This window comes from Dendrobates tinctorius, unplaced genomic scaffold, assembly GCF_039654945.1.
Source record: "Dendrobates tinctorius isolate UK_male_01 unplaced genomic scaffold, ASM3965494v1 ptg000020l, whole genome shotgun sequence".
Lineage (NCBI taxonomy): Eukaryota > Metazoa > Chordata > Amphibia > Anura > Dendrobatidae > Dendrobates > Dendrobates tinctorius.
In genome coordinates this window covers 12133039-12159375 of record NW_027361688.1, presented here as the reverse complement: position 1 = coordinate 12159375, position 26337 = coordinate 12133039, and positions in this window count along the sequence as shown.

Here is a 26337-nt window from a genome sequence, read left to right as displayed (position 1 = left end):
CCACATGTTATCTGGCAAGTTCTGTCTGCTGTGCCATTGCCTGGAGTCCTTGATGCTCACCCTGACCTACGGTTCTTGGAATCCACCTTAACAAGTGGGCCCATAACAGATTGAGTATGTTGAAATCCTTCTCTGCCTCGATCGGTGGAGAGTTGGGGCCCACTTATAGCTGGTCAACAGGTTCTGATTAAATTAATCTGTTTGGTCAACATTATTCCAATATGTATGACTTTTAGAATAATATTAACTGAAGCAAGTGACCAACTGAGCTTAGAGAATAGGGAAAAGTATGTAAGCCACAGTCAAACACTTATGGTGGCAGCTTATCTTCCCGAAGAGCAAAAATATCGGCAATGTTGAAGTTAAAATGCCTCATGCTTGTCCCTCCCAACATCCATCATTAGTGGAGAATCATAAAGCTCCCTCCACAGTCCACACATCAGATGGTGTGAAGGTCAAGCTGAAATTGACACATCGATCAACACTTGTTTAACTAATTTGTACGTCATCTTTAGTGTCCAGAATGAAGATGTGAGGGGCCTATGGTCAAAGAAGAGAGCATGGTAAACCGGTAATTTAAGAACAAAAGGACAGAGGATGTTGGAATCCAAGTGCACGATCTGCCATAAAGGGAGAGTCGGAAAGATACTATAAATATTAGGAGGTTCTGACTAAATTGGTTGGTTCGGTCAATAACGTGGCCATGATCATTCTCACTTCTCAAGAGTGAAGATGAGTGGGAGCAAATACCCGACGGGAGCTTATTTCTCATATGAACAAAGTATTCAACATGGTAAAATCTTACATGTCCAACCAATCCTAATTTTCCCTGGTTGCAATATATAAACACAAAACCAAATAGATGTAGACCTTGTGGTGCACAAAAAGGCAGTCAACATGGAAGGACTCAAACTGATTAGGACTTCAACAATTAAATAATCTTCATACATCCCTCTTCTATTGAGGATCACACATTAGTCATGTCCGAATCCATGCCTTGACTCCAGAAACAATCTATCTACTATCTTCATTTTGTCTTACCTCTTTCCAAGGGTCAATGATCACATCATGAAGGACGATGGAGTTACCGGAGAATTACCAAAGGACAGAACAGCTGAGACTGACCCGAAATCATTCTCTCCGACCTAATCAAGAAAACCAAAGCTGGCATATGGCTGTAGAGGCGCTCACACGGGGCCCTGGTAATCAATCTAATGCACTACTCGAAGGATTCTTGAATGTAGCCAATTTATCAGAGCAATTTAGATTCAAGACTCTGCTGGAAGATAAGAGTTTATTAACTGTTCTTCTGTTCAGGTGCATTCACTGTATGCGGTCATTTTCTTTACATCTCTTAGCTTATAGACCATAACTTATAGAACTACCCTCGGAGGCAAATGTCAAAGTTATGGATCCTCTATCAAGACATAAAGGAAATACTTATAATCTTCCTGCTTCCGTCATAAAACATTCACTTACCGATGACTTTCTATATCTACCCTCACGTAACCACCATTGGGTGTGCATACTGTGAAGGCAATGGGGACGGTGTAGTGTAGGACCTGCTCAAGTTGGCCAAGATAACTTTTCATATAGGCATAATGAGCCTAAGCTCTTCCTTGCCATATGGGGCAAAGTTTTGGCAAACAACGTTAGAGGTGTAGGACAAGCATGAAGAGTCAACTTTCGGGGTAACATCTAAGAGGCTATCAGAAAATGGAGAGACCTCTCAAACAACTGGAAGAGGTAGAAACTCTCCAGGGATGTCACACAAACATCTTCTAAACCCTAGCAGAACTCATGGATGGAGCTTGACTGGTTGGGAAGGGGGTACTTATGCAAATTGAACTCTTTTGCCGATTTGCCAGAAAGTAATTTAGAAAAGTTGGCATGAACTGTATAATGAAGACCATGGTACCCTTTTTTTGTTTGCTCCCTAGTAGGGAAGAACAATTGCAGGACCCTTAGGTATTAGGGTTGGCAAGATGGTAGCGGCTAGACTAAGCAATAGGAATAGGGGTGGATTAGAGATGAGCGTAATGATCCGTAACAAATCAAATTCATCACAAATTTCCCAAAATTCTGATGAATTTTAAACTTTTGGAATCTGCCAGAAGCCGATAACATTTTTACCAAAATGTCTCTTTCTTTTCTAGAATGGTTTGTTATAGACTATGTCCATTCTTACAGCTTGCGTCTACTTTAGATCTTGTATTATATCTCTGCCCAGGCAAAAAATTGAGTACATTTAGTGTTATAGGAGTAAAAAAATAAATAAAAGTTGAAATTATTTTTCTAAAACTTCATTATCTTGGGGACGTTTACTATTGATGCCAATATCAACTTCTAGATCTTCTCCAGGAGGAAGCAGAATCCTCTCTGCAGGACTCGAAGACGGCACAGCAAAGCAATTTTCTGTCTGCTTACACCCACGTTCCTCCTTCACGTGTATTGATTTTGTGCTGATAATAGGTATTTTTGTTACTCTCCCATCGGGATGCTGGATTTATCTACGTGACCTGCCGGCTCTATTCTGTATACATCTTCCACTCTTCTGAATTACCACTATCTCTCCTAATAAAGCCCTGATATTGCCTCCAGATGTGACCTTCCGGGTAAAAGACACGCTGAGATAGGATTTTATAGAAAATGGCCGAAATAATATTATATCATGACGTTTAAGATTGTTGTGAGACAAGAAAAACAAAACAAAACAGTCAATTGTGCACCTGTGAAATTGACTTTTTCTCGCTTGCTCTTGGAGTGAGCTCCGGAGCAGATGTCGGCTGTGTTATACAACCAGCATCTGCCTCTAACAGCAGCAATCAGAGTTAGCTCTGATCTCTGCTCTTTAACTACTCAATCTCTGACAGCAGGATTTAAGTGGCATGATTCCGGTGAAATGCCCATTTGGGGACCTAACAGCTTCCCCATGAGACGCCGATGGAGTCATGGCTGGCGGCTCGCTGAAGGCACGGTCATCATGGTTATTTCTACTACTTGTAGTACAAGTGATCAAACAATCACAGATCCAAGTCCCCTTGGGAAACAATAATAAAAAGTTTATAAAACACTTAAAAAAATAAATAAAAGTTCGAAGCACTCTACTTTTCTCCATCCAAAACTAAATTTAAAAAAAAAAAACATATTCGGTAGCACTGCATCCGTATAAGTCCATTCTATCAAAATCTAAAATTATTTAATCCCATAACATAGACGCCGAAAGAATAGGAAAAAAAATAATGAAACATCAGGTAATTTTTCAGCACCATTAAAATGGAACCCCCCCAAAAAACAATAACGGAATTGTGCGGGGTTTTTTTTCATCTCACTTGCAATTTTTCTTCCGTTTTGTATTTTACTGTTATATTTGGTAAAATGAATGGTAATCATTTAAAACTAAAACTCGTCCCCCAAAAGAAAAAATATGGCTATGATAATGTGGAAAAAAAGATAACTTTTTTGGAAAAAGAAGAATATTGTTTTTCTTTCTTCAAGAAACAGCGCCACAAAATTCCTAAGGTTCTGTCTAGTATTGCAGCTCGATTCCATTCCAAAATGTTCTTTTTTTTTACATTTATGATTTACGGTAATTCTTTTCTTCCCATACAATGTATTCTACACACGACTGATTTAAATGAGCGCCCCCGACATGGTCAAAAATAATTTCATATCGCCTTTGTTACAGTGTCTATAGTCAAAAACTCACATTGTGAAATAAGCGAGCCCGGAGAGATTTTTAATGCAAAGTTATTAAATTGATTAAACGCAACACAAATCGATGTGGAAACAATGGAATTACAAACATTCAGGGAGTAAATTGAACAATTAAATGATACACAGGTGCATTAAATTAATGGAGGAAGGAAAAAAAAAAGCCCTCTCCGTCTTCTACTGGCTGTGGGTTTGATAGAGCGCACCGTTCCATCACCAGTAATTTAATTTGATTAATATTCTGTAATTAATTCCTAAATGAAATGGAAAAATATTAAAGAAAATGTTCTATACTGAAGCCAGCTATGGGCTATGGGAAGTAGGTAGAAAATGGAGAGTATAAATTTAAGGTGAGGCTCCACCCTGGAGCAGGTACAGGTGAGAGCACCATTGTATTCGAGCTACACTATGGAAGAGCGCTAACTTTACTTTGGTCAAGGTATTAGCAGAAGATGAGTGAATAAATAATTAAACACTTTATTCTCATCTGACTTTGACCCCCTGATTCAATATCTTGCCTCCGATCCTCCATGAGGTTCTTGAGGTTCTTACGGCACGTTGGCCGGTCAATGACATTCCTCACCAGCCAAATGTCCGCATGAGGCAAACCACTGACCTCAGTGCTGAGAGAACTAAATGAGGAGCAAGGAGCTGAATGTGTAAAATTAAGACTTTGTGACATTCGATTTTCACAAAAATTCCAAATCATCGGATTCCAAAATTTAGAGGAAATTTGTAAGAAATTTGATTATGGGTAGATTTGCTCATCTCTCGTATCATCAGCTAACTGAATCTTTGCCCTAGAAGATGTAGGAAAAGGAGTGATCGTGGGAGTGCTAAAACCAAGCTTGGACAATGGGGGGCACCAACAGGAAGAGGTGCCAGTAGGCCGCTGAAGGACCGAAAAGAACAGCCCCCGAGAAGCATATGGACACTTGACTCTGATAAGACAAAAGGGGCACTATCTAAGCACCGAGTGTGATGCCATTGGATAATCCGGAAAGTAGCTTACATGCTCAGCGCATCCTCCTTGCAGGAGAAGCTCCTTAGGTTTCCAAACGAAACAATCCAGTCAGGACCCTTAGATAGCACCACCAAGACTCAATATTTGAGTATAGACATTCCTAAAGTGCATTAGAGTGCTGAGAGAGAGAGGTGCCTGTGACCTGTCACCTTCCAGTAAACAGAACTGGACCTGAAAAAAGAGATTTAGCAAGTGTGAGTGGAATGCCACCTGATGCCACTGAGATGATCGGCAGAGATTAAACAGTCTGATAAAGAGACTAAACCAGTCCGATGAAGTTGGAGCCAACAACTTCAGGGGACTATTCTAGTTTTTTGGAGCAGCACAAATCTCTATAAATTTTGACAGTCCTTCCAGCCTCAGCATATTAACAAACCAAAAAAAAAATGATCTACACATTTGGCTAGCTAAGCATCATGTGAACACAACACCCGCCCCCAGGGAGCAAACAGTGACTTCCACAGGGAAGGTGTCACACTCATGGATCGTGGACCCACTGTGCCAGGGGCCAGGTTTACCTAGTAGGGATATGGCTAAGTGGCTACCTGGTGTTTGCTAGAGTTCCTGATGGTGGAGTCAGACTCCTAGACACTCCCTGGTACCGCAGCTGCTGACCCCAAGGCTCAGGATTGCAGGCGCGGATATGGACTTGGAGTCACTGGCAGGACAGGATTTGGATATTGTTCAGACAACAAAGGTTCAGGGTCAATGGGCAGAATGAATACTAACTCGGAGTCACAGGCAGGACTGGATTCGAATACTGGAACAGGCTCCGACAGTACATACTCTCGAATGCTAACCAGGACAGACACTAGTGCTGGTTCAAGTACCACCAGAATGGTTTCAGACTCAGGTACCGCTAGTTCAGCTTCAGGGTTCAGGTACCATGGGTGCGGCTTCAAGGTTCAGATACCACGGCTATGGCTTCAGGGTACAAGGTACCACCAATGTGGTTTCAGGTTCAGGGACCGGCGATGTGTTTTCAGGTTCAGGGACCGGCGATGCGGTTTCAGGTTCAGGAACCAGCAATGCTGTTTCAGGGTCAGGGACCGGCGATGCGGTTTGGGTTCAGGAACCGGCAATGCTGTTTCAGGTTCAGGGACCAGCGATGCGGTTTCATGTTCAGGGACCAGCGATGTGGTTTCAGGTTCAGGGACTGCTGATTGATGAGGTTTCAGGTTCAGGAACTGACCATGCAGTTTCAGTTTCAGGGACCAGCGATGCGGTTTCAGGTGAAGGGACCGACCATGCAGTTTCAGGTTCAGGAACCGACCATGCAGTTTCAGTTTCAGGGATCGATGATGCAGTTTCAGGTGAAGGGACCACTGATGCAGTTTCAGGTTCAGGAACTGACCATGCAGTTTCAGTTTCAGGGACCAACAATGCGGTTTCAGGTGAAGGGACCGACCGTGCAGTTTCAGTTTCAAGGATCGGTGATGCAGTTTCAGGTGAAGGGACCTCCGATGGAGTTTCAAGTTCAGGAACCGACCATGCAGTTTCAGTTTCAGGGACCAGCGATGCGGTTTCAGGTGAAGGGACCGACCATGCAGTTTCAGTTTCAGGGATCGGTGATGCAGTTTCAGGTGAAGGGACCTCCGATGGAGTTTCAGGTTCAGGAACCGACCATGCAGTTTCAGGGACCAGCGATGTGGTTTCAGGTGAAGGGACCGACCATGCAGTTTCAGTTTCAGGGACCAGCGATGCAGTTTCAGGTTCAGGAACCGACCATGCAGTTTCAGTTTCAGGGATCGGTGATGCAGTTTCAGGCGAAGGGTTCACCGACACAGTTTCAGGTTCAGGAACCGACCATGCAGTTTCAGTTTTAGGGATCGGTGATGCAGTTTCAGGCGAAAGGATCACCGATGCAGTTTCAGTTTCATGGACCGCCAATGCGGTTTAGAGTTACAGAAAGTTGGTGGTTCCTTAGTAATTTTTCTTCCATTTTACCATATAATTAGGCTAAAGAAAACTCCAAATGACTACTAATGGTCCTAAGCATCTTTACTTGTAAGATGTTGGAAACAGATATTTGATTACATGATTGATTTGTATGTTGGCTCTTGGAGGACAAATCAAACCTAACCTCTGGACTAAGACAACTTTTCCTTGACTAGGAATTGTTTTTTATCGGCCTAGTAGGCCCTTGTTTGCCCAAAACCCTCAAATGCTTTGGGTTTTGAGGGATGAGCCTATCATTAGGGTTTTCTTTAGAAGATGTAGCATAAACTGATGTAACTGTCATGTCGGACGCTGTTCACACCACAGCATCCGGCAGGCAGAGGTAGTTCCACCTCCAGCCACTATAGCCTCAGTGGCGCCGGCCTGATCTTCAGGCTCTCGGGGGTTAATCCTGCTGGAGACCAGGTTGGATGGTTAGTCACGCCCACGGTCTTTAAATAGTCATGCTGGCCTATGGGCGTCGCCGATTATAGCTTGTGTTTCATACCAAGTGGTTCCGGTCTGGAGTGGAGGTGTTCAAGAGAGAGAGATTCATATCTGGTGTCGTATGATCCGTCGTTATCCTTTCTCCTTCCCATATTTGTGTTTAGTTGTGCCCTGTTCACATTACTGTTTATTCCTGTGTGTGTGCGGCGCAGTGCAGTTTAAGTTCTCCCTGTCTGTCATTATTTGTGTGGGAGCTTTGGTGGTGACTTCTCACTGGGTGGAGGGTGGAGGGTTAAGTGCAGGGCTGAGCAGGAGATAAGGAAAGGTCGGAGGCTCAGGCATTTGCACCTTCAGCAAAAACCCTGGGTTGAGGGTCAGACAGGGTTTCCCCTAGTAAAGGGACACCACAGGGGCCCCGGGTCTTTCAGCCTTAGTTGAACTTAGCCCCCGTGACAGTAACGCAGTATGAATCTTGTGTTTTCCATTCTGTGTATTTGAATCAGCAGCGCTGACTCGGGTTTGTTGGGCCTTTGGACTCTGACAATTACCGTTTGCTTTCTATAATCACCACACATCTCACAAGGTAACAGCAATGTCACCATGAGGCTCCTCGCACTCGTTATTTATAGGTCTTCTCAGACCTTTTCCAAGTGTTCCTGTCTGCAAATACGACAGGCGCAATTAACTACAAACTGCTGTTTTGATATAATCAGTCTATAACTGAGACCCCCCAGACAAGGTGGAAATGCACATCGGTGAGGGTGCTGTCGCCGAGACTTGTGCAAACTACGTGTCTGTCCCTTGCATTACTCTTGTGAGGTGCTACTATATAGATTAAGATTTTTTTTTCTCTGCACTTGCACTTTATATTAGCACTACAAGGCTGCGGTGGCACTACAAGGCTGCGCATGCGCGACTCTCTCTATTCACTTCTATGTGAGTTCTGAAAATAGACGAGCAAACGAGAACATAGGGTCTTTTCTATGTTTTGGGCTTTGTAGTATTCGATGATGTTTTTTGATCAAAATTCATCAAAATTGCACCCGCCGTTCACAAATTTTACACAAAATCAAATGCTCTATTCTTTCTTAAATCTTTTTTTTTGCACATTTTGCAAAATGGCACCAAAAAATGTACCAAATTAAGTGGCCTACATAAAATGGTGAACATTTGCGACAAATTTTGTGACTTTTTTGAAAGATCGCAAATGACGACTAAGGATAGAACATCTGGAAAATCTAAACTTTGCTCACAAAGGCGAAAATTAAGCTTAAAAAAACCCAGAACCGAAATAAAACTAAGATCACACATTGAGTATTCGCAACAGATTTTTCTGTACCAAATTGGCAGGAAAAATGTTACCTAAATTATGTGCATTTTAATGCATTTTTTTCCCATTCATTTGAATGGCTGAAAACACTGCAAAAAATGCAGCCACCACTAGGGGGAGCTTAGGACATACTGAGTTATTAGTTGCATCATTCTATAATCAGTATGCAGTGAGCTCCTCCTAGTGGTGACTACAGGAATCCAGAATTATTTTTCTTTTGAACTTATGCAGTAGAAATGGAGTTTTGTATCAGAAAAAGAGTTGTTGTAACTACAATAAAAATATATTAAGGAATTAATCTTCACAGATTACTAAACCTGGGGGAAAAAAAATGGATTTTGCAAGCCTACCAATAATGATTTTTTTTTTTATGTATATCCTACCAAGGCCAACAATGCAAATTCTCCACTCTTTACTTGCAAGTTCCATTTTTGTCCATTAAATGCTAATTAAATGTGCAGGAGAGCAATGTAAATGATGCGCGAATCATCATGGGGAGAGTCGATGCATGAAATTAGACTAATGTAAAAAGTGAATACAAAGAAGTCATGACCTGGACCCGGCACCTCCCCATCAATGATTTACCTTATCATACATAAATGGAAAATTAATTTTAACCCTTACTTTCTCCTGTGTTCACTGTGTTTCCAAAAAGAAGGTATGATCTAATTTTGCATGTAATGTGATAAATGGACGATCTGTAAATTACTTTATTTATGAAATATGCTGTCTTATACCTGAAAAATCACATCAAAGTGCCGGCCACTAGAGGTCTTCCTTCTATAACTTGCTGTCCACTGCTTGGTATCAAGTGTAATCCACCTGTAACAGCAGAGATAGGTGTTTGTCTCTTTAAAAGAAGTGGGGGTGGATCTTTATTACTACAGGAAGTGGGGAGGGTCTCTTCCTCTCTAAAGGAGGTGGGGGTGGTATTTTCCACTCTACAGGAAGTGTGGGCGATTTTTTCCTCTCTACAGGAAGTTGGGGCCGTCTTTTCCTCTACAGGAAGTGGGAGTGGTATTTTCCACTCTACAGGAAGTGTGGGAAATCTTTTCCTCTCTACAGGAAGTGTAAGCGGTCTTTTCCTCTCTACAGGAAGTGTGAGCAATCTTTTCCTCTCTACAAGAAGTGTGGGCAATCTTTTCCTCTCTACGGTAAGTGGGGGAGGTCTTTTCCTCTCTACAAGAAGTGTGGGAAATCTTTTCCTCTCTCCAGGAAGTGTGGGCAATCTTTTCCTCTCTACAGGAAGTGTGGGCAATCTTTTCCTCTCTACAGGAAGTGTGAGCAATCTTTTCCTCTCTACAGGAAGTGTGGGAAATCTTTTCCTCTCTACAGGAAGTGTGGGAAATCTTTTCCTCTCTACAGGAAGTGTGGGAAATCTTTTCCTCTCTACAGGAAGTGTGGGCAATCTTTTCCTCTCTACAGGAAGTGGGGGAGGTTTTTTCCTTTTCCTCTCTCCAGGAAGTGTGGGCAATCTTTTCCTCTCTACAGGAAGTGTGGGCAATCTTTTCCTCTCTACAGGAAGTGTGGGCAATCTTTTCCTCTCTACAGGAAGTGTGGGAAATCTTTTCCTCTCTACAGGAAGTGTGGGAAATCTTTTCCTCTCTACAGGAAGTGTGGGCAATCTTTTCCTCTCTACAGGAAGTGTGAGCAATCTTTTCCTCTCTACAGGAAGTGTGGGCAATCTTTTCCTCTCTACAGGAATTGGGGGTGGTGTTTTCCTCTCTACAGGAAGTGGGGGCGTTCTTTTCCTCTCTACAGGAAGTGCGGGCGATTTTTTTTCCTCTCTACAGGAAGTGGGGTGGTATTTTCCTCTCTACAGGAAAAGTGGGCGATCTTTTCCTCTCCACAGGAAGTGGTGGCAGGTCTTTTCCTTTCCACAGGTTTAGGTCTATGTCCCTCTACATGAAGTGGAGCCAGGTCTTTGCCTATTTGTGTAAAGTAGGGGCTTGTATTTGTCTCTCTATAAGAAGTGGGGGGGTCTTTTTTCTCTATAGGAAGTGGTAGAGGGTCTTTGACTATTTACAGGAAAAACATTTTTTGACTCTTTACAGGAAGTGGGGTTGCATCTTTGGCTCGCTACAGGAAATGAGGGCAGGTATTTGTCTCTTTACAGGAAGCGGAGTCTAGTTTGTTTCCCTCTAAAGGAAGTGATTGCAGATCTTTCTATAGGAAATGTGGTAATCTTTGTACAGGAAGTGGGGATGGTTCTTTTTCACTTTACAAGAATTGAGGGCAGGTCTTTGTTTCTACAGGAAGTGGGGGTGGGTCTTTTTCTTTCCATAGGAAGTGGGGGAGTGTCTTTTTGTTTCTATAGGAAATGGAGGTGGGTCATTGTCTCGCTTCAAGAAATGTGGGCATCTCTTTGTCTCTTTATAAGAAGTGTGAGTGGGTCTTTGTCTCTTTATAGGATGTGGGTGTGAGCTTTGAATCTTTATAGGAAGTGGAGGTGGGTCTTTGCCTTTTTATATTAAGTGGGGGTCGGTCTTTGTAGCTTTACATGAAGTGTTTGTCTCTTTATAGGATGTGAAGGTGGGTCACTGTCTCTCTACAAGAAATGGGGGCCTCTCTTTATATGAAGTGGGGGGTGGGTCTTTGTATCTTTTTAGGAAGTGTGGGTGGGTCTTTGTCTCTCTATAGGAACTGAGTGGTTCTTCTTCTCTATACAAAGTGGAAGTGGGTCTTTATCTCTCTATAGGAAGTGGGGGTGGTTGTCATGTCGGACGCTATTCACACCACAGCGTCCGGCAGGCAGAGGTAGTTTCACCTATGTCCACTTGTCATGTCGGACGCTATTCACACCACAGCGTCCGGCAGGCAGAGGTAGTTCCACCTCCGTCCACTATAGCCTCAGTGGCGCCGGCTTGATTTTCTCAGGGTATCGGGGGTTAATCTAGCTGGAGATCAGGTTGGATGTTTGGTCACACCCACAGTCTTTAAATAGTCGTGCTGGCCTATGGGCGTCGCCGATTATAGCTTGTGTTTCATGCCAAATGGTTCCGGTCTGGAGAGGAGGTGTTGGAGAGAGAGAGATTCGTATCTGATGGCGTATGATCCGTTGTTACCTTTTCACCTTCCCATATCTGTGTTTTGTTTTGCCCTGTTCACATTACTGTATAGTCCTGTGTGTATGCGGCGCGGTGCAGTTTAAGTTCTCCCTGTCTGTCATTACTGTGTGGGCTTTGGTGGTTTGTCTCCTCACTGGGTGGAGGGTGGAGGGTTAAGCTTAGGGCTGAGCAGGAGATAAGGAAAGGTTGGAGGCTCAGGCATTTGCACCATCAGCAAAAACCCTGGGTTGAGGGTCAGACAGGGTTTCCCCTAGTTAAAGGGACACCACAGGGGCCCCAGGTATTTCAGCCTTAGTTGACCTAAGCCCCGCGTGACATTATAATCGGCCGACATTTTTCAGGAGTCCATGGATCCCATGGATTCCATAACCCACCAGTTGGCAGCGCTGTCCTTACAGGTCTCCGAGTTGAAGGGGGCAGTTCAGCAGCAGGGCCTGGTAGTAGCGAAGGTGCAAACGGCATCTGCAGGTATCGGTGCAGAGCCGAAGATCCCGCTGCCAGAACGATTCTCAGGGGAACGCAGCAAATTTGTCATCTTTTGGGAGGCCTGCAAGTTATACTTCCGCATGCGCCCTGTCTCCTCAGGTAATGAGGCTCAGCGGGTGGGTCTGGTGTTGTCATTACTGAGTGGTGACCCCCAAGCATGGGCATTTTCCTTACCAGCTGACTCTGCTACATTTCATTCTGTCGATAATGTTTTTTCTGCACTCGGGCTCATTTATGATGATCCTGACAGATTGGCTCTAGCGGAATCTAAAATCCGCGCCCTCCGCCAGGGGGAGCGCTTGGCAGAGGACTATTGTTCGGAATTTCGCCGTTGGGCAGTAGACACACAGTGGAACGACCCAGCGCTGCGGAGCCAGTTTATTCAGGGGTATCAGGGAACGTTAAACAGGCCCTCCTGATGTATGAGACTCCTGCATCGTTGGAGTCTGCCATGAGTTTGGTTATACGTATTGATCGCCGTTTGCATCAGGGGGCGCAGGAGACGCTGCCCCTGGGGGAAAGCAGGGGTGCAAGTGTGGCTGCTGCAGGTGAGCCCACGGAACCTATGCAAATTGCGGGGGTGTCACAGGTTAAGCGTCGCGTTCCTGGGTTCAGGAAGCCCGGAGCATGTTTTTACTGTGGTAAAAGAAATCATTATGTAAATGCTTGTCCTGTGCTACCGAAGAAGGTCACACCGGCGGAAAACTGTTAAGCTCAGAGGGTATGGAGGAGGCCCAACTGAGCGTATGCATATCCTCCATGATGGTATCTCAATGTATGCTCCCTGCCAAGGTTATTATCGCGGGCAGAGAGCTACCAATATCAGTGTTCGTGGATAGCGGTTCCGCCACCAATCTCATAGATGAGGAGTTCGCACGCACTGCCGGGTTTAAGATCGAAAAACTCCCTCATCCCATTCAGGTGGTTACCATTAATGCCGCTCCCCTCCCACAAGGGGAGATTACGGAGTTTGTGGCTGAAGTGAAACTCCACATTGGGGTCCTACATTCTGAGTGGGTTACATGTAGGGTCCTCCGTAATCTCCCAGCACAAATGGTCCTGGGTTTTCCATGGTTGTCCAAGCACAACCCGGTGATTGATTGGAAAACTCAGGACATAGTACAATGGAGTGGTTTCTGCCAGGACAATTGCTTGGCCACATGTGTGTCCGCCGTGACGCCCAGCCTTCCGGAGGCTTTGCAGGATTTCGCGATGTATTCTCTGAGAGGGGTTGCTCAGAACTGCCTCCACATCGAGCCTATGACTGTGTGATTAGGTTAAAACCCGGGGCCAAATTACCTAAGGCCAGGATGTTTAATATTTCTGGTCCAGAGAGACAAGCTCTGAAAGACTACATCGCGGAGAGTCTGAGCAAAGGACACATCCGGCCTTCGTCCTCGCCTGTAGCAGCAGGGTTTTTCTTCATTAAGAAGAAAGATGGGGGGTTACGCCCGTGTCTGGATTTCCGGGAGTTAAACCAGATTACGATCCGTGATCCCTACCCAATGCCTTTGATCCCTGATTTGTTCAACCAGGTGGCGGGGGCGAAGTGGTTTTCCAAGCTTGACCTCAGGGGGGCGTATAACCTCATAAGGGTCCGTCAGGGGGATGAGTGGAAGACGGCGTTTAACACTCCTGAGGGTCATTTTGAGAGCCTGGTTATGCCATTTGGATTGACAACCGCTCCTGCTGTTTTCCAACATTTTATTAATGATGTCTTTGCTCATGTCCTGGGGAAATTTGTGATTGTATACCTGGATGATATCCTCATTTATTTGAGCGACCGGGACATTCATTTAGAGCATGTCAGGCAGGTGTTACAGTTGCTCCGGGAGAATAAGCTCTATGCTAAGCTGGAAAAATGCTTATTTTTTGTTCAGGAGTTGCCTTTTTTGGGATATATTGTGTCCGCTGCAGGGTTTAAAATAGACACCGCAAAGGTGCAAGCGGTGCTGCAATGGGAGAGGCCGGAGAGTCTGAAAGCGCTCCAGCGGTTCCTTGGGTTTGCTAATTATTATAGGAAATTTATAAAACACTTTTCTACTATAGCCAAACCGCTCACGGACATGACAAAAAAAGGTGCCGATCTGGCTAGCTGGTCTGAGGTGGCGATACGTGCATTTGAGCGTCTGAAGAACAGTTTTGCTTCAGCCCCCATTCTGGTGCAACCGGACGTGTCTAAACCTTTTGTGGTGGAGGTTGATGCGTCTGAGGTGGGAGGTGGGGGCAGTACTGTCACAAGGCTCGTCCTTGAGCGATATGCATCCATGCGCCTACTTCTCCAAGAAGCTGTCGCCGGCCGAACGGAATTATGATATTGGCAACAGGGAGTTGTTGGCCATCAAATTGGTTTTTGAGGAATGGCGACACTTCTTGGAGGGGGCGGCTCACCAGGTCACAGTCATCACCAACCATAAGAACCTGCTCTATCTGGAGTCGGCCAAGCGTCTGTCTCGTAGGCAGGCTCGCTGGGCATTGTTTTTTACACGTTTCAATTTTCTGGTGACTTACCATCCCGGGGCTAAAAACACCAAGGCGGATGCCTTGTCTAGGTGTTTTCCGGGGGGAGAACCTCGGGAAGAGCCGGTACCCATCCTCCAGGAAGGTGTAGTGGTCTCGGCTCTCACGACTGAGGTGGAGGCGGAGATTGCCGAGGCCCAAGAGGAGGTACCGCCAGGACTTCCCGCCAACAAATCATTTGTACCCCTTCACCTTCGTCTTAAGGTGTTGAGGGAACACCACGACTCAGTACTGGCTGGTCATCCAGGGGTTAAGGGCACCATAGAGCTGGTATCGCGTCGTTTCTGGTGGCCCAAAATCCGGCAGGACGTGGTCTAGTACGTGGCAGCTTGCATCACGTGCGCTAGGGCCAAGTCGCCCCGAGCCCGTCCTGCTGGCACGCTACAGCCTCTGGGGGTACCTAATAGGCCATGGACAGAAATCTCCATGGATTTTATCACTGACTTGCCAGCCTCGGCGGGGAACACGGTCATCCTGGTGGTGGTTGACCGATTTTCAAAGATGGCACATTTTGTGTCGTTGCCTTCCTTGCCCAATGACGTTGGCTCAGGTGTTTGTGCAGGAGGTGGTCAGACTCCACTGAGTTCCGTCGGACATAGTATCTGATAGGGGAACTCAATTTGTGGCGAGGTTTTGGAAAGCTTTTTGCTCACGTTTGGGGATCAAGTTGTCACATTCATCGGCGTTTCATCCACAGTCAAATGGTCAAACTGAGAGCATGAACCAAAATCTGGAGCAGTATTTACGATGCTTTGTGTCCGACAACCAAGAGGAGTGGTCTACTTTCCTTCCTCTGGCCGAGTTCGCGTTAAATAATCACCGCCAAGAGTCATTGGGAGAGTCTCCGTTCTTTTGTGTTTACGGTCAACATCCTCAATTTTGTACCTTACGTCAGGGTGACTCGGGGGGCGTCCCGGAGGAGGACCAGCTAGGAGCTCAATTATCATCGGTCTGGAGGAGGGTGAAACAGCGATTGTTGAGCATGAGTGCGAGGTACAAACGGGTGGCTGACAGTAGACGCGTGCCAGGTCCGGACCTGTGTGTGGGTGAATGGGTGTGGTTAGCGACTAAAAACATAAAACTCAAAACTCCATCTTTAAAATTGGGTCCAAGGTTTATTGGGCCTTTTAAGATTGCTGCCATCATTAACCCAGTTGCTTATCGGTTGGAACTTCCTGCAGTATACAAAATACACAACGTGTTTCACAGGGCTTTATTGAAAAAGGTGGTAGGCTCTGTGGACATGACGCCGATGCCACCTCCGGTCATGGTGGATGGCAATTTAGAGTTTGAGGTCTCCAAGGTAGTGGACTCTCGAGTAGTGCGCCGTACTCTTCAGTATTTGGTACACTGGCGGGGGTATGGTCCGGAGGAGAGGTCTTGGGTACCAGCCTCGGGCATACATGCGGATCGGCTGGTCAGTTCTTTTCACCGTCGTCATCCAGACAAGCCGGGTCCTATGAGTCTTGAGGGCCCTGGGGTCCCTCGTAGAAGACGGGGTACTGTCATGTCGGACGCTATTCACACCACAGCGTCCGGCAGGCAGAGGTAGTTTCACCTCCGTCCACTTGTCATGTCGGACGCTATTCACACCACAGCGTCCGGCAGGCAGAGGTAGTTCCACCTCCGTCCACTATAGCCTCAGTGGCGCCGGCTTAATTTTCTCAGGCTATCGGGGGTTAATCTAGCTGGAGATCAGGTTGGATGTTTGGTCACGCCCACAGTCTTTAAATAGTCATGCTGGCCTATGGGCGTCGCCGATTATAGCTTGTGTTTCATACCAAGTGGTTCCGGTCTGGAGTGGAGGTGTTGGACAGAGAGAGAGAGATTTGTATCTGGTGGCGTATGATCCGTTGTTACCTTTTCACCTTCCCATATTTGTGTTTTGTTGTGCCCTGTTCACATTACTGTATAGTCCTGTGTGTATGCGGCGCGGTGCAGTTTAAGTTCTCCCTGTCTGTCATTATTGTGTGGGGTTTTGGTGGTTTGTCTCCTCACTGGGTGGAGGGTGGAGGGTTAAGCTTAGGGCTGAGCAGGAGATAAGGAAAGGTTGGAGGCTCAGGCATTTGCACCATCAGCAAAAACCCTGGGTTGAGGGTCAGACAGGGTTTCCCCTAGTTAAAGGGACACCACAGGGGCCCCGGGTATTTCAGCCTTAGTTGACCTAAGCCCCGCGTGACAGTGGTTCTTTTAGTTGATGAAGAGGAAGTGCCTATTCAAAAATAGTGGATGTGAAGTTACAGAGTTGTGGAGTCCAGAAAAGTAATTTGCTCCAAGTATTGAGACTTGCGTGAATCGAGGCTTGCAAGAGACGTCAAAAGCAATAATAAAGGATTTTGGGGATATGTCAAAAGTAAAAGAAATGAGAAAGATAAATTTCAGCTCACCTTTTGTAAGTTCATAAGAAAGTTAAAGAAAAGTCAAAGATGCTATAGGATTTTTACAGGATGAAAATGATGAAATGGTAAGACAGGATGTTGAGAAGGCCGAACTTTTAAATTCCTATTTTGCATCTGTTTTCTCTCAGAAAGGAAATGTAACATCAACTATTCTTCACTGTCCTATTAAGGGAATAGAAGAATCCAGGATATCTATAAACAGAAATATAGTGAGGAAACACTTAGCTAACCTAAATGAAATCAAGTCTCCAGGTCCAGATGAATTACACCTCAGGGTACTGAACGAGATAGCAGAAGAAATTTTTGAACCGCTCTCCATAATCTTTGAAAATTCGTGGAGAACAGGAGAAGTCCCAGAAGACTGGAGAAGAGCAAATGTTATTCCTATCTTCAAAAAGGGGAAGAAGGTGGACCCAGGCAACTATAGGCTGGTGAGTCTGACTTCTATACCAGGAAAGATCTTTGAACAAATTATTAAACAACATGTATGTCAGTACCTGGATAAGAATGAAGTGATTAAACAGAGTCAGCATGGGATTGTAACTAATAAGTCATGTCAGACTAACTTAATTTCCTTCTATGACGGTATCACTGATTGGGTGGATCAAGGAAATGCTGTAGATATAGTATATCTTGACTTCAGCAAAGCATTTGACAAAGTATCTCACACAATCCTTACTGAAAAAATGACTAAGTATGGAATGGACAAGGCAACTGTTAGGTGGATTCATAACTGGCTTAGTGATCGGACCCAAAGAGTGGTCGTAAATGGCTGCACATCCAGTTGGAAGAATGTTTCAAGTGGGGTACCACAGGGCTCGATTTAGATGAAGGAATTGAGGGTAAACTGATTAAATTTGCAGATGACACAAAGCTAGGAGGGATAGCTAATACTAGAGAAGAGAGAGAGAGGATTAAAAAAGATATAAATAAACTGGAGCAGTGGGCAGCAACTAACAGAATGTTTTTTAACAGGGAAAGATGCAAAGTACTACATCTGGGCAATAAAAATGAAAAAAGCATATACAGAATGGGAGGAATAGGGCTAAGCAACAGCACATGTGAAATAGACTTGGGTATACTAATAGATCACAGACTGAATATGAGTCAACAGTGTGATGCAGCAGCAAAAAAGGCAAATGCAATTCTAGGATGTATTAACAGAAGCATACAGTCTAGATCATGTGAAGTCATTATTGCCCTCTACTCCTCTTTGGTCAGACCTCATCTGGAATATTGTGTCCAGTTTTGGGCACCACATTTTAAAAAAGACATCAACAAACTGGAGCAAGTTCAGAGAATAGCGACCAGAATGGTGACCGGTCTGCAAACCCTGTCTTATGATTAAAGGTTGCATGATTTGGTAATGTTTAGCTTGCAAAAGAGAAGACTGAGAGGAGACTTAATAACTGTCTACAAATATCTCAAGGGCTGTCACATTGTAGAAGGATCATCTTTATTCTCATTTGCACAAGGAAAGACTAGAAGCAATGGGATGAAACTGAATGGGAGGAGACACAGATTAGATATTAGGAAAAACTTTTTGACAGTTAGAATGATCAATGAGTGGAACAGGCTGCCACGAGAGGTGGTGAGTTCTCCTTCAATAGAACTCTTCAAACAGAGGCTGGACAGACATCTGACTGGGATGTTTTAGCGAATCCTGCTTTGAGCAGGAGGTTGGACCAGATTGCCCAGGAGGTCCCTTCCAACTCTACGATTGTATGATTCTATACAGTTCTCAAACTTCTGACATTTGTGTGGACTCTAGAACACACTATGTGCTAATAGTGTATTCCCCATGTATAGAGGTTAATATGGGGGCTCATAAGTGAACTGTTATGAGCTCATTTTCTCCTTCTCCTTTGATGTCCGATGAACTCCCTCTGCTGGTGAAAGGAGGTAGTGAAATTGATTTGGATGGGAAAAACTTGTCATCTGAACAGGTGGAGTGTGATTGGACATCCGGAATCTCTGAGTGGATATAAGGCCGCCGACGCCCTGCTGGGTTGCTGGTGATCCTCTCTGCTCTGAGCTCTGGCCTCCAGTTTAGTCCTGTCTACTAAAGCTAAGTTTTTGCTCTGCTATTTTTCCATGAGATTTTGTCTGGTTTACTTAGTGTTTGTGTTCAGCCAGCCCTGGTTGGGACTAGCTGAACTCCATTTTTGTCTCTGATCAGTTGATCTCTTTGCTCTGTTTTCAGAATATACCTGAGTGCTGATATAGTGATTTTGAAGTCTAGTGACTTCAGGGCCTTTTCTATCAGACGTGTTGGACATTATTTTTGGCAGGGTTTTTGCGTGATTGCAGACAGTTGCTTTTCTTTCCTGTCCTGTCTAGTTAGTGAGGGCCCCATCGTTTGCTCAGCCTGTCTTTCTGTCTGTGCTTGTGTTTTCATCTGTTTTCACTGTCAATACATGTTGGGGGCTGTCTATTGCTTTGGGGTCTGCTCTGGGGCAGTTTAGATTTCCCGTTTCTTTCTTTAGGTTTATTTAGTTCTCCGGTTGTGAACGAGGGGTCTAGGGCACCGTAGGAACGCCCCACGGCTACTGTTAGTTGTTGTGAACAGGATCAGGGGTCTGCAATCCGCTAGCTACCATCCTCTCTGGTTTTATGGACTTATCTTGTATTTTTGTTTTTTCCTACTCCAGTGACTCATTCATAACATGAACATTTCTCAACTCAAAATAATAATAATAATAATAATAAATTTTATTTCTATAGCACAGACATATTCCGCAGCACGTTACATTTCAGAGGGGACTGGTACAGACGATAGACATTACAGCATAACAATAATCACATAGATCATAACAGATACCAAGAGGAAAGAGGGCCCTGCTCGCAAGCTTACTATCTATAAGGGAAAAAGGGGAGACACGAAAGGTGGGTGGTAACAGTTGCCCTGATTGTATGGACCAGCCATAATGTTAAGTGTGTAACAGTACGGACACAGAGGGCTAATGGATACATAAAGCATGTGGGAACATGATGCGGGGAATCTGATTATGTTAAATCTTTTTTCTGTGCCACACAGGGATAGATTAGGTTAATGTGTTGAGGCGGTAGGCCAGTCTGAATAAATGCGTTTTCAGGGCACGCTTAAAATTGTAGGAATTGGGGACTACTCGTATTGACCTGGGAAGTGCATTCCAAAGAATTGGCACAGCACGTGTAAAGTCTTGAAGACGGGAGTGGGAGGTTCTGATTATTGAGGATTAGAGTTGAGCGAAACGGGTCGAAAAAATTCAAAAGTCGCCGACTTTTGGCAAAGTCGGGTTTCATGAAACGAAACCCGACCCTAGGATGAGGTCGGCCACGAGGTCGGCGACTTACGCGCCAAAGTCGCGTTTCAAAAGTTTGTTTTGCGCTCTTTTTCAGCCAATCAGGATCCACGGACACTGTGGGCAACGTGATGACCTAGGCACGGGTCACCACCATCTTTCAGAAGGGCATGCAAGTGATTGGCTTGCTTTGGTGGGCGTCACAGGGGGTATAAAAGGGCGTGCACGCCGACCGCCATCTTACTTCTGCCGATCTTAGTATAGGGAGAGGTTGCTGCTGATTCTGTAGGGAGAGCGTTAGGCAGGGAAGAAGACAAAAAAACTGCTTCTGCTGCTAGCGATTTGGCCTGCACAACACACAAGTCACTGTGTGTGCAGTGCAAGGGGAGGCTATATTGTGGTGTATCAGTGGTGTTGGTTGTTGGGCTGCCTTTTAAGGCTTCCTGACACGCTGGCATTGCTGTTTACCCACTGCTCCGCAAACTGCTTTTTTAAAAGCAATCCAATCTCCCTTATCCTCTAGTCACTTTTGTCACAGCTGTGCCATCGAGCCTGTCACATAGCACTCAGATATCAGTGGGCCTCACACAATCCACAAGTGTCCAGTGTCCAAAAGTGTGCGCAGAGATTCAAAATCTCCATTATCCTCTCGTCACTTTGGTCACAGGCAGCTGTGCCATCGAGCGTGTCACATAGCGCTCAGATATCAGTGGGCCTCACACAATCCACAAGTGTTCAGTGTCCAAAAGTGTGCGCAGAGATTCAAAATCTCCATTATCCTCTCTTCACTTTGGTCACAGGCAGCTGTGCCATCGAGCGTGTCACATAGCGCTCAGACATCAGTGGGCCTCACACAATCCACAAGTGTCCATTGTCCAAAAGTGTGCGCAGAGATTCAAAATCTCCATTATCCTCTCGTCACTTTGGTCACAGGCAGCTGTGCCATCGAGCGTGTCACATAGCGCTCAGATATCAGTGGGCCTCACACAATCCACAAGTGTCCAGTGTCCAAAAGTGTCCGCAGAGATTCAAAATCTCCATTATCCTCTCGTCACTTTGGTCACAGGCAGCTGTGCCATCGAGCGTGTCACATAGCGCTCAGATATCAGTGGGCCTCACACAATCCACAAGTGTCCAGTGTCCAAAAGTGTGCGCAGAGATTCAAAATCTCCATTATCCTCTCGTCACTTTGGTCACAGGCAGCTGTGCCATCGAGCCTGTCACATAGCGCTCAGATATCAGTGGGCCTCACACAATCCAAAAGTGTCCAGTGTCCAAAAGTGTGCGCAGAGATTCAAAATCTCCATTATCCTCTCGTCACTTTGGTCACAGGCAGCTGTGCCATCGAGCGTGTCACATAGCGCTCAGATATCAGTGGGCCTCACACAATCCACAAGTGTCCAGTGTCCAAAAGTGTGCACAGAGATTCAAAATCTCCATTATCCTCTCGTCACTTTGGTCACAGGCAGCTGTGCCATCGAGCGTGTCACATAGCGCTCAGATATCAGTGGGCCTCACACAATCCACAAGTGTCCAGTGTCCAAAAGTGTGCGCAGAGATTCAAAATCTCCATTATCCTCTCGTCACTTTGGTCACAGGCAGCTGTGCCATCGAGCGTGTCACATAGCGCTCAGATATCACTGGGCCTCACACAATCCACAAGTGTCCAGTGTCCAAAAGTGTGCGCAGAGATTCAAAATCTCCATTATCCTCTCGTCACTTTGGTCACAGGCAGCTGTGCCATCGAGCCTGTCACATAGCGCTCAGATATCAGTGGGCCTCACACAATCCAAAAGTGTCCACTGTCCACAAGTGTGTGCAGAAATTCTAAATCTCCCCTGTCCTATAGACACCTTGTACCTTGTTTTACATTACTATATAGTTTGTTGGATTTTGTCTACATATCTACCAAAAATGAGGAAGGCTGGTGGAAGAGGCCGTGGAATTGGGCGGGGGTTGGCAGCTGGTAATGATGGTGTTGGTGGTGGAACTGATGGTAGTGGCAAGAGCAAAATAGGACCGAATGCAGGAGGTGCTGACCCTGCGTCATCGTCTGGCTACATAAGGCCTCGAACGCTTAGTTTTCTAGGAGTTGGCAAACCGCTTTTAAAGGCAGAGCATCAGGAAAAAGTTTTGTCTTACATTGCTGACTCAGCCTCCAGCTCTATCGCCTCCTCTTCTTCAGTTGTAAAAAGTAAAAGCACTGAGTCGTCATTGGAGGCTCATGTTCATGAACCACACCTTTCCTTGTGTCCTTCACCCCAACCAAGATTGATGGATGACGCAGGCCATACTACTGATTACTCCATGGAGCTGTTTTCACATACCATGCCTGGATTATCAAGTGAAATGGTGAATTACCCAGGCCAAGATGAATCTGACATGGAGTGCACTGATGCACAGCCGCTGATGGATGATTCTGCTGGTACATTCACTCAGAGCACTACATTGTCCTCGCAGTGTACAGAGCCAGATTTTGACCCTGATGAGACTCAGGTGCCCCTTCCCGCACACTATACCACCATACACGGTGACACAGAGAAAGGTGCACATGACATAGAAGAGGAGGTGATGGATGACCCAGTTGTTGACCCAGATTGGCATCCATTGGGGGAAGAGGGTGCTGCTTCCAATAGCTCAGATGAGGAGCATCCACAGCAGACATCGACATCGCAACAGCTGTTATCTGGCAGGCCCGGAGCACTCCAAAGACAGGTTCCAAACATCAAAAGAGTTGCTGGACAGCTTGTCCAGAGGGTCAAAAGATCACAGCGTGCTAGGCCGCAAAATGTCTGCCAAAGTAGGAAGAGTGCAGTGTGGCACTTTTTTGAACAAAATCCTCATGATCAGGCCAAGGTTATCTGTAAGAAGTGCGCAAAGACCTTTAGCCGAGGGAAAAATCTGAAAAATTTGAATACCAGTTGCATGCTTAGACATTTAACCAGCATGCACTTGCAAGCGTGGACACAACACCAAACCTCAAGTGCCACATGTGCAACTGATCACAACGAAGGTAGTCAGCAACGCTACATTGTTTCTCCCACTGTAAGCCCACCGGTTAGCACAGCAGCAAATGTTGAGGTGTCGTTGCAAGACCACAGCAGTCAGGGAATCCCACTGTTATATCAACGAAAGACTGATTCTAGGCCATCAGAAAGAACACCAACTCCATCACCATCATCAACCCTCTCTCAGTCCGCCCTGTCCACCGCTACTTCCACCATATGCAGCTCTCAAGTCCAGCTCACCCTCCCAGACACTATGAGTAGGTCAAGAAAGTACTCAGTCTCTCATCCGCGTACACTGGGTTTGAACGCCCACATTGCCAAACTAATCTCGTTTGAGATGATGCCCTTTCGGTTGGTGGAAAGCGCAGCTTTCCGCGAACTCATGGCCTATGCAGTACCACGCTATGACCTACCCAGTCGCCACTTCTTCTCTCGCAAAGCCATCTCAGCCCTCCACCATCATGTGAAAGACCGCATTGTCCATGCACTCAAGCAGTCAGTGATCGGAAAGGTGCACCTCACAACTGATGCATGGTCCAGTCGGCATGGCCAGGGCCGTTACGTGTCCATCACTGTGCACTGGGTTAATGTGGTGGATGCAGGGTCCACAGGGGACAGCGGTGGTGGGACAGTGCTGCCTAGCCCACGGTATAGGAAGCAGTTGGCTGTAGGCGTTCGACCCTCCTCCTCCTCCTCCTCCAGAAGCGAAAGCTCGTCCACAGAGCGCAGTCGTACGAGCACTCCATCTGCAGCTGCCACTGTTGCACACGATGTGTCCCCCTATTGAGCAGCTAGTGGAAAGCGTCAGCAGGCTGTGTTGCAGATGATGTGTTTGGGCGACAGACACACCGCCGAGGTGCTGGCCGAGTACTTGAAGCGACAAACTGAGTCATGGCTGGGCAGTGTACATCTTGAGGCAGGCAAGGTAGTTAGTGATAACGGCCGTAATTTTGTGGCAGCCATAGCCCTTTCAAAACTCAGCCACATACCTTGCTTGGCTCACACCTTGAACCTGGTGGTGCAGTGCTTCCTCAAAAATTATCCGGAGTTAACAGCCCTGCTCCAGAAGGTGCGAAGACTGTGCACGCACATCCGCCGGTCGCCTGTACACTCCGTTCGTATGCAGAAGCTGCAGCGATTGCTCCACCTTCCCAACCACCGCCTCATTATCGACATTGCAACAAGGTGGAACTCCACCCTGCACATGGTGGAGCGGCTGTGCGAGCAGAGGCAGGCCATAATGCATTTGTGGGAGGATACACGGCCAGGCACTTTGAGAGCAGACATGGAGTTGACAGGTGTGCAGTGGTCGAAGCTGAAAGACCTTTGTAAAGTCCTTCAGTGTTTTGAGGAATGCACACGGCTGGTAAGCGCAGACGACGCCATCCTAAGCATGAGCATCCCACTTATGCGTCTGCTCATGCAAACTTTGACGCACCTTAAGGAGCAGGCGTCTGCAGCCAATGTTGATGAGGAGGAAGAGGAGGAGGGAATCCTTGATGACATTCAGCCATTGTCTGCTCAGGGACCTCTCCTGGACCAGGGGAAGAGTCTTGAGGAGATCATTTGCATATTCCCAGTGCCTTCTGGGATAAGTGAAGAGTCTCCGCGAGCTCAACGATCACTGGGTTTTGGCCGTTGCAGCTGAAAAGAGGAAATCGGAAAACCAGGGGAAGAGTCTTGAGGAGATCATTTGCATATTCCCAGTGCCTTCTGGGATAAGTGAAGAGTCTCCGCGAGCTCAACGATCACTGGGTTTTGGCCGTTGCAGCTGAAAAGAGGAAATCGGAAAACCAGGGGAAGAGTCTTGAGGAGATCATTTGCATATTCCCAGTGCCTTCTGGGATAAGTGAAGAGTCTCCGCGAGCTCAACGATCACTGGGTTTTGGCCGTTGCAGCTGAAAAGAGGAAATCGGAAAACCAGGGGAAGAGTCTTGAGGAGATCATTTGCATATTCCCAGTGCCTTCTGGGATAAGTGAAGAGTCTCCGCGAGCTCAACGATCACTGGGTTTTGGCCGTTGCAGCTGAAAAGAGGAAATCGGAAAACCAGGGGAAGAGTCTTGAGGAGATCATTTGCATATTCCCAGTGCCTTCTGGGATAAGTGAAGAGTCTCCGCGAGCTCAACGATCACTGGGTTTTGGCCGTTGCAGCTGAAAAGAGGAAATCGGAAAACCAGGGGAAGAGTCTTGAGGAGATCATTTGCATATTCCCAGTGCCTTCTGGGATAAGTGAAGAGTCTCCGCGAGCTCAACGATCACTGGGTTTTGGCCGGTGCAGCTGAAAAGAGGAAATCGGAAAACCAGGGGAAGAGTCTTGAGGAGATCATTTGCATATTCCCAGTGCCTTCTGGGATAAGTGAAGAGTCTCCGCGAGCTCAACGATCACTGGGTTTTGGCCGTTGCAGCTGAAAAGAGGAAATCGGAAAACCAGGGGAAGAGTCTTGAGGAGATCATTTGCATATTCCCAGTGCCTTCTGGGATAAGTGAAGAGTCTCCGCGAGCTCAACGATCACTGGGTTTTGGCCGTTGCAGCTGAAAAGAGGAAATCGGAAAACCAGGGGAAGAGTCTTGAGGAGATCATTTGCATATTCCCAGTGCCTTCTGGGATAAGTGAAGAGTCTCCGCGAGCTCAACGATCACTGGGTTTTGGCCGTTGCAGCTGAAAAGAGGAAATCGGAAAAACCGCGCGCCGATAGGGCTCATCTTTCATCGTTTTTAAGAAATCTCAAGATGGAAGAGGCCAGGAGCCATTTGGTGAGCTGCATTTCTTGCTACATGTTCACAGACTTACCAGTGGAAAAGCCAAACTTCACATGCCACAAATGCAAGCTTGTGTCCCTGTTGGAGGAAAAGTTGCAAAATCTCGAAGAGAGGTTAGCTACGTTGAAGATCATTAAGGAAGGTGAAGAGTTCTTGGACAGAGCAGAATTATCTCTTCATGTTACAGAAAGAGAAGAAATTCGAAGTGCACCTGAAGAAACAGAGGAATGGAGACATGTGACCCAGAGAAGCAGGAGGATCAGGAGGCAGTCAGCACCCATACTGCTCAGAAACCAGTACCAGGCTCTCACGCAGGAAAACAATGAAGAAATACATCAGGATAAGACTTTACCAACAA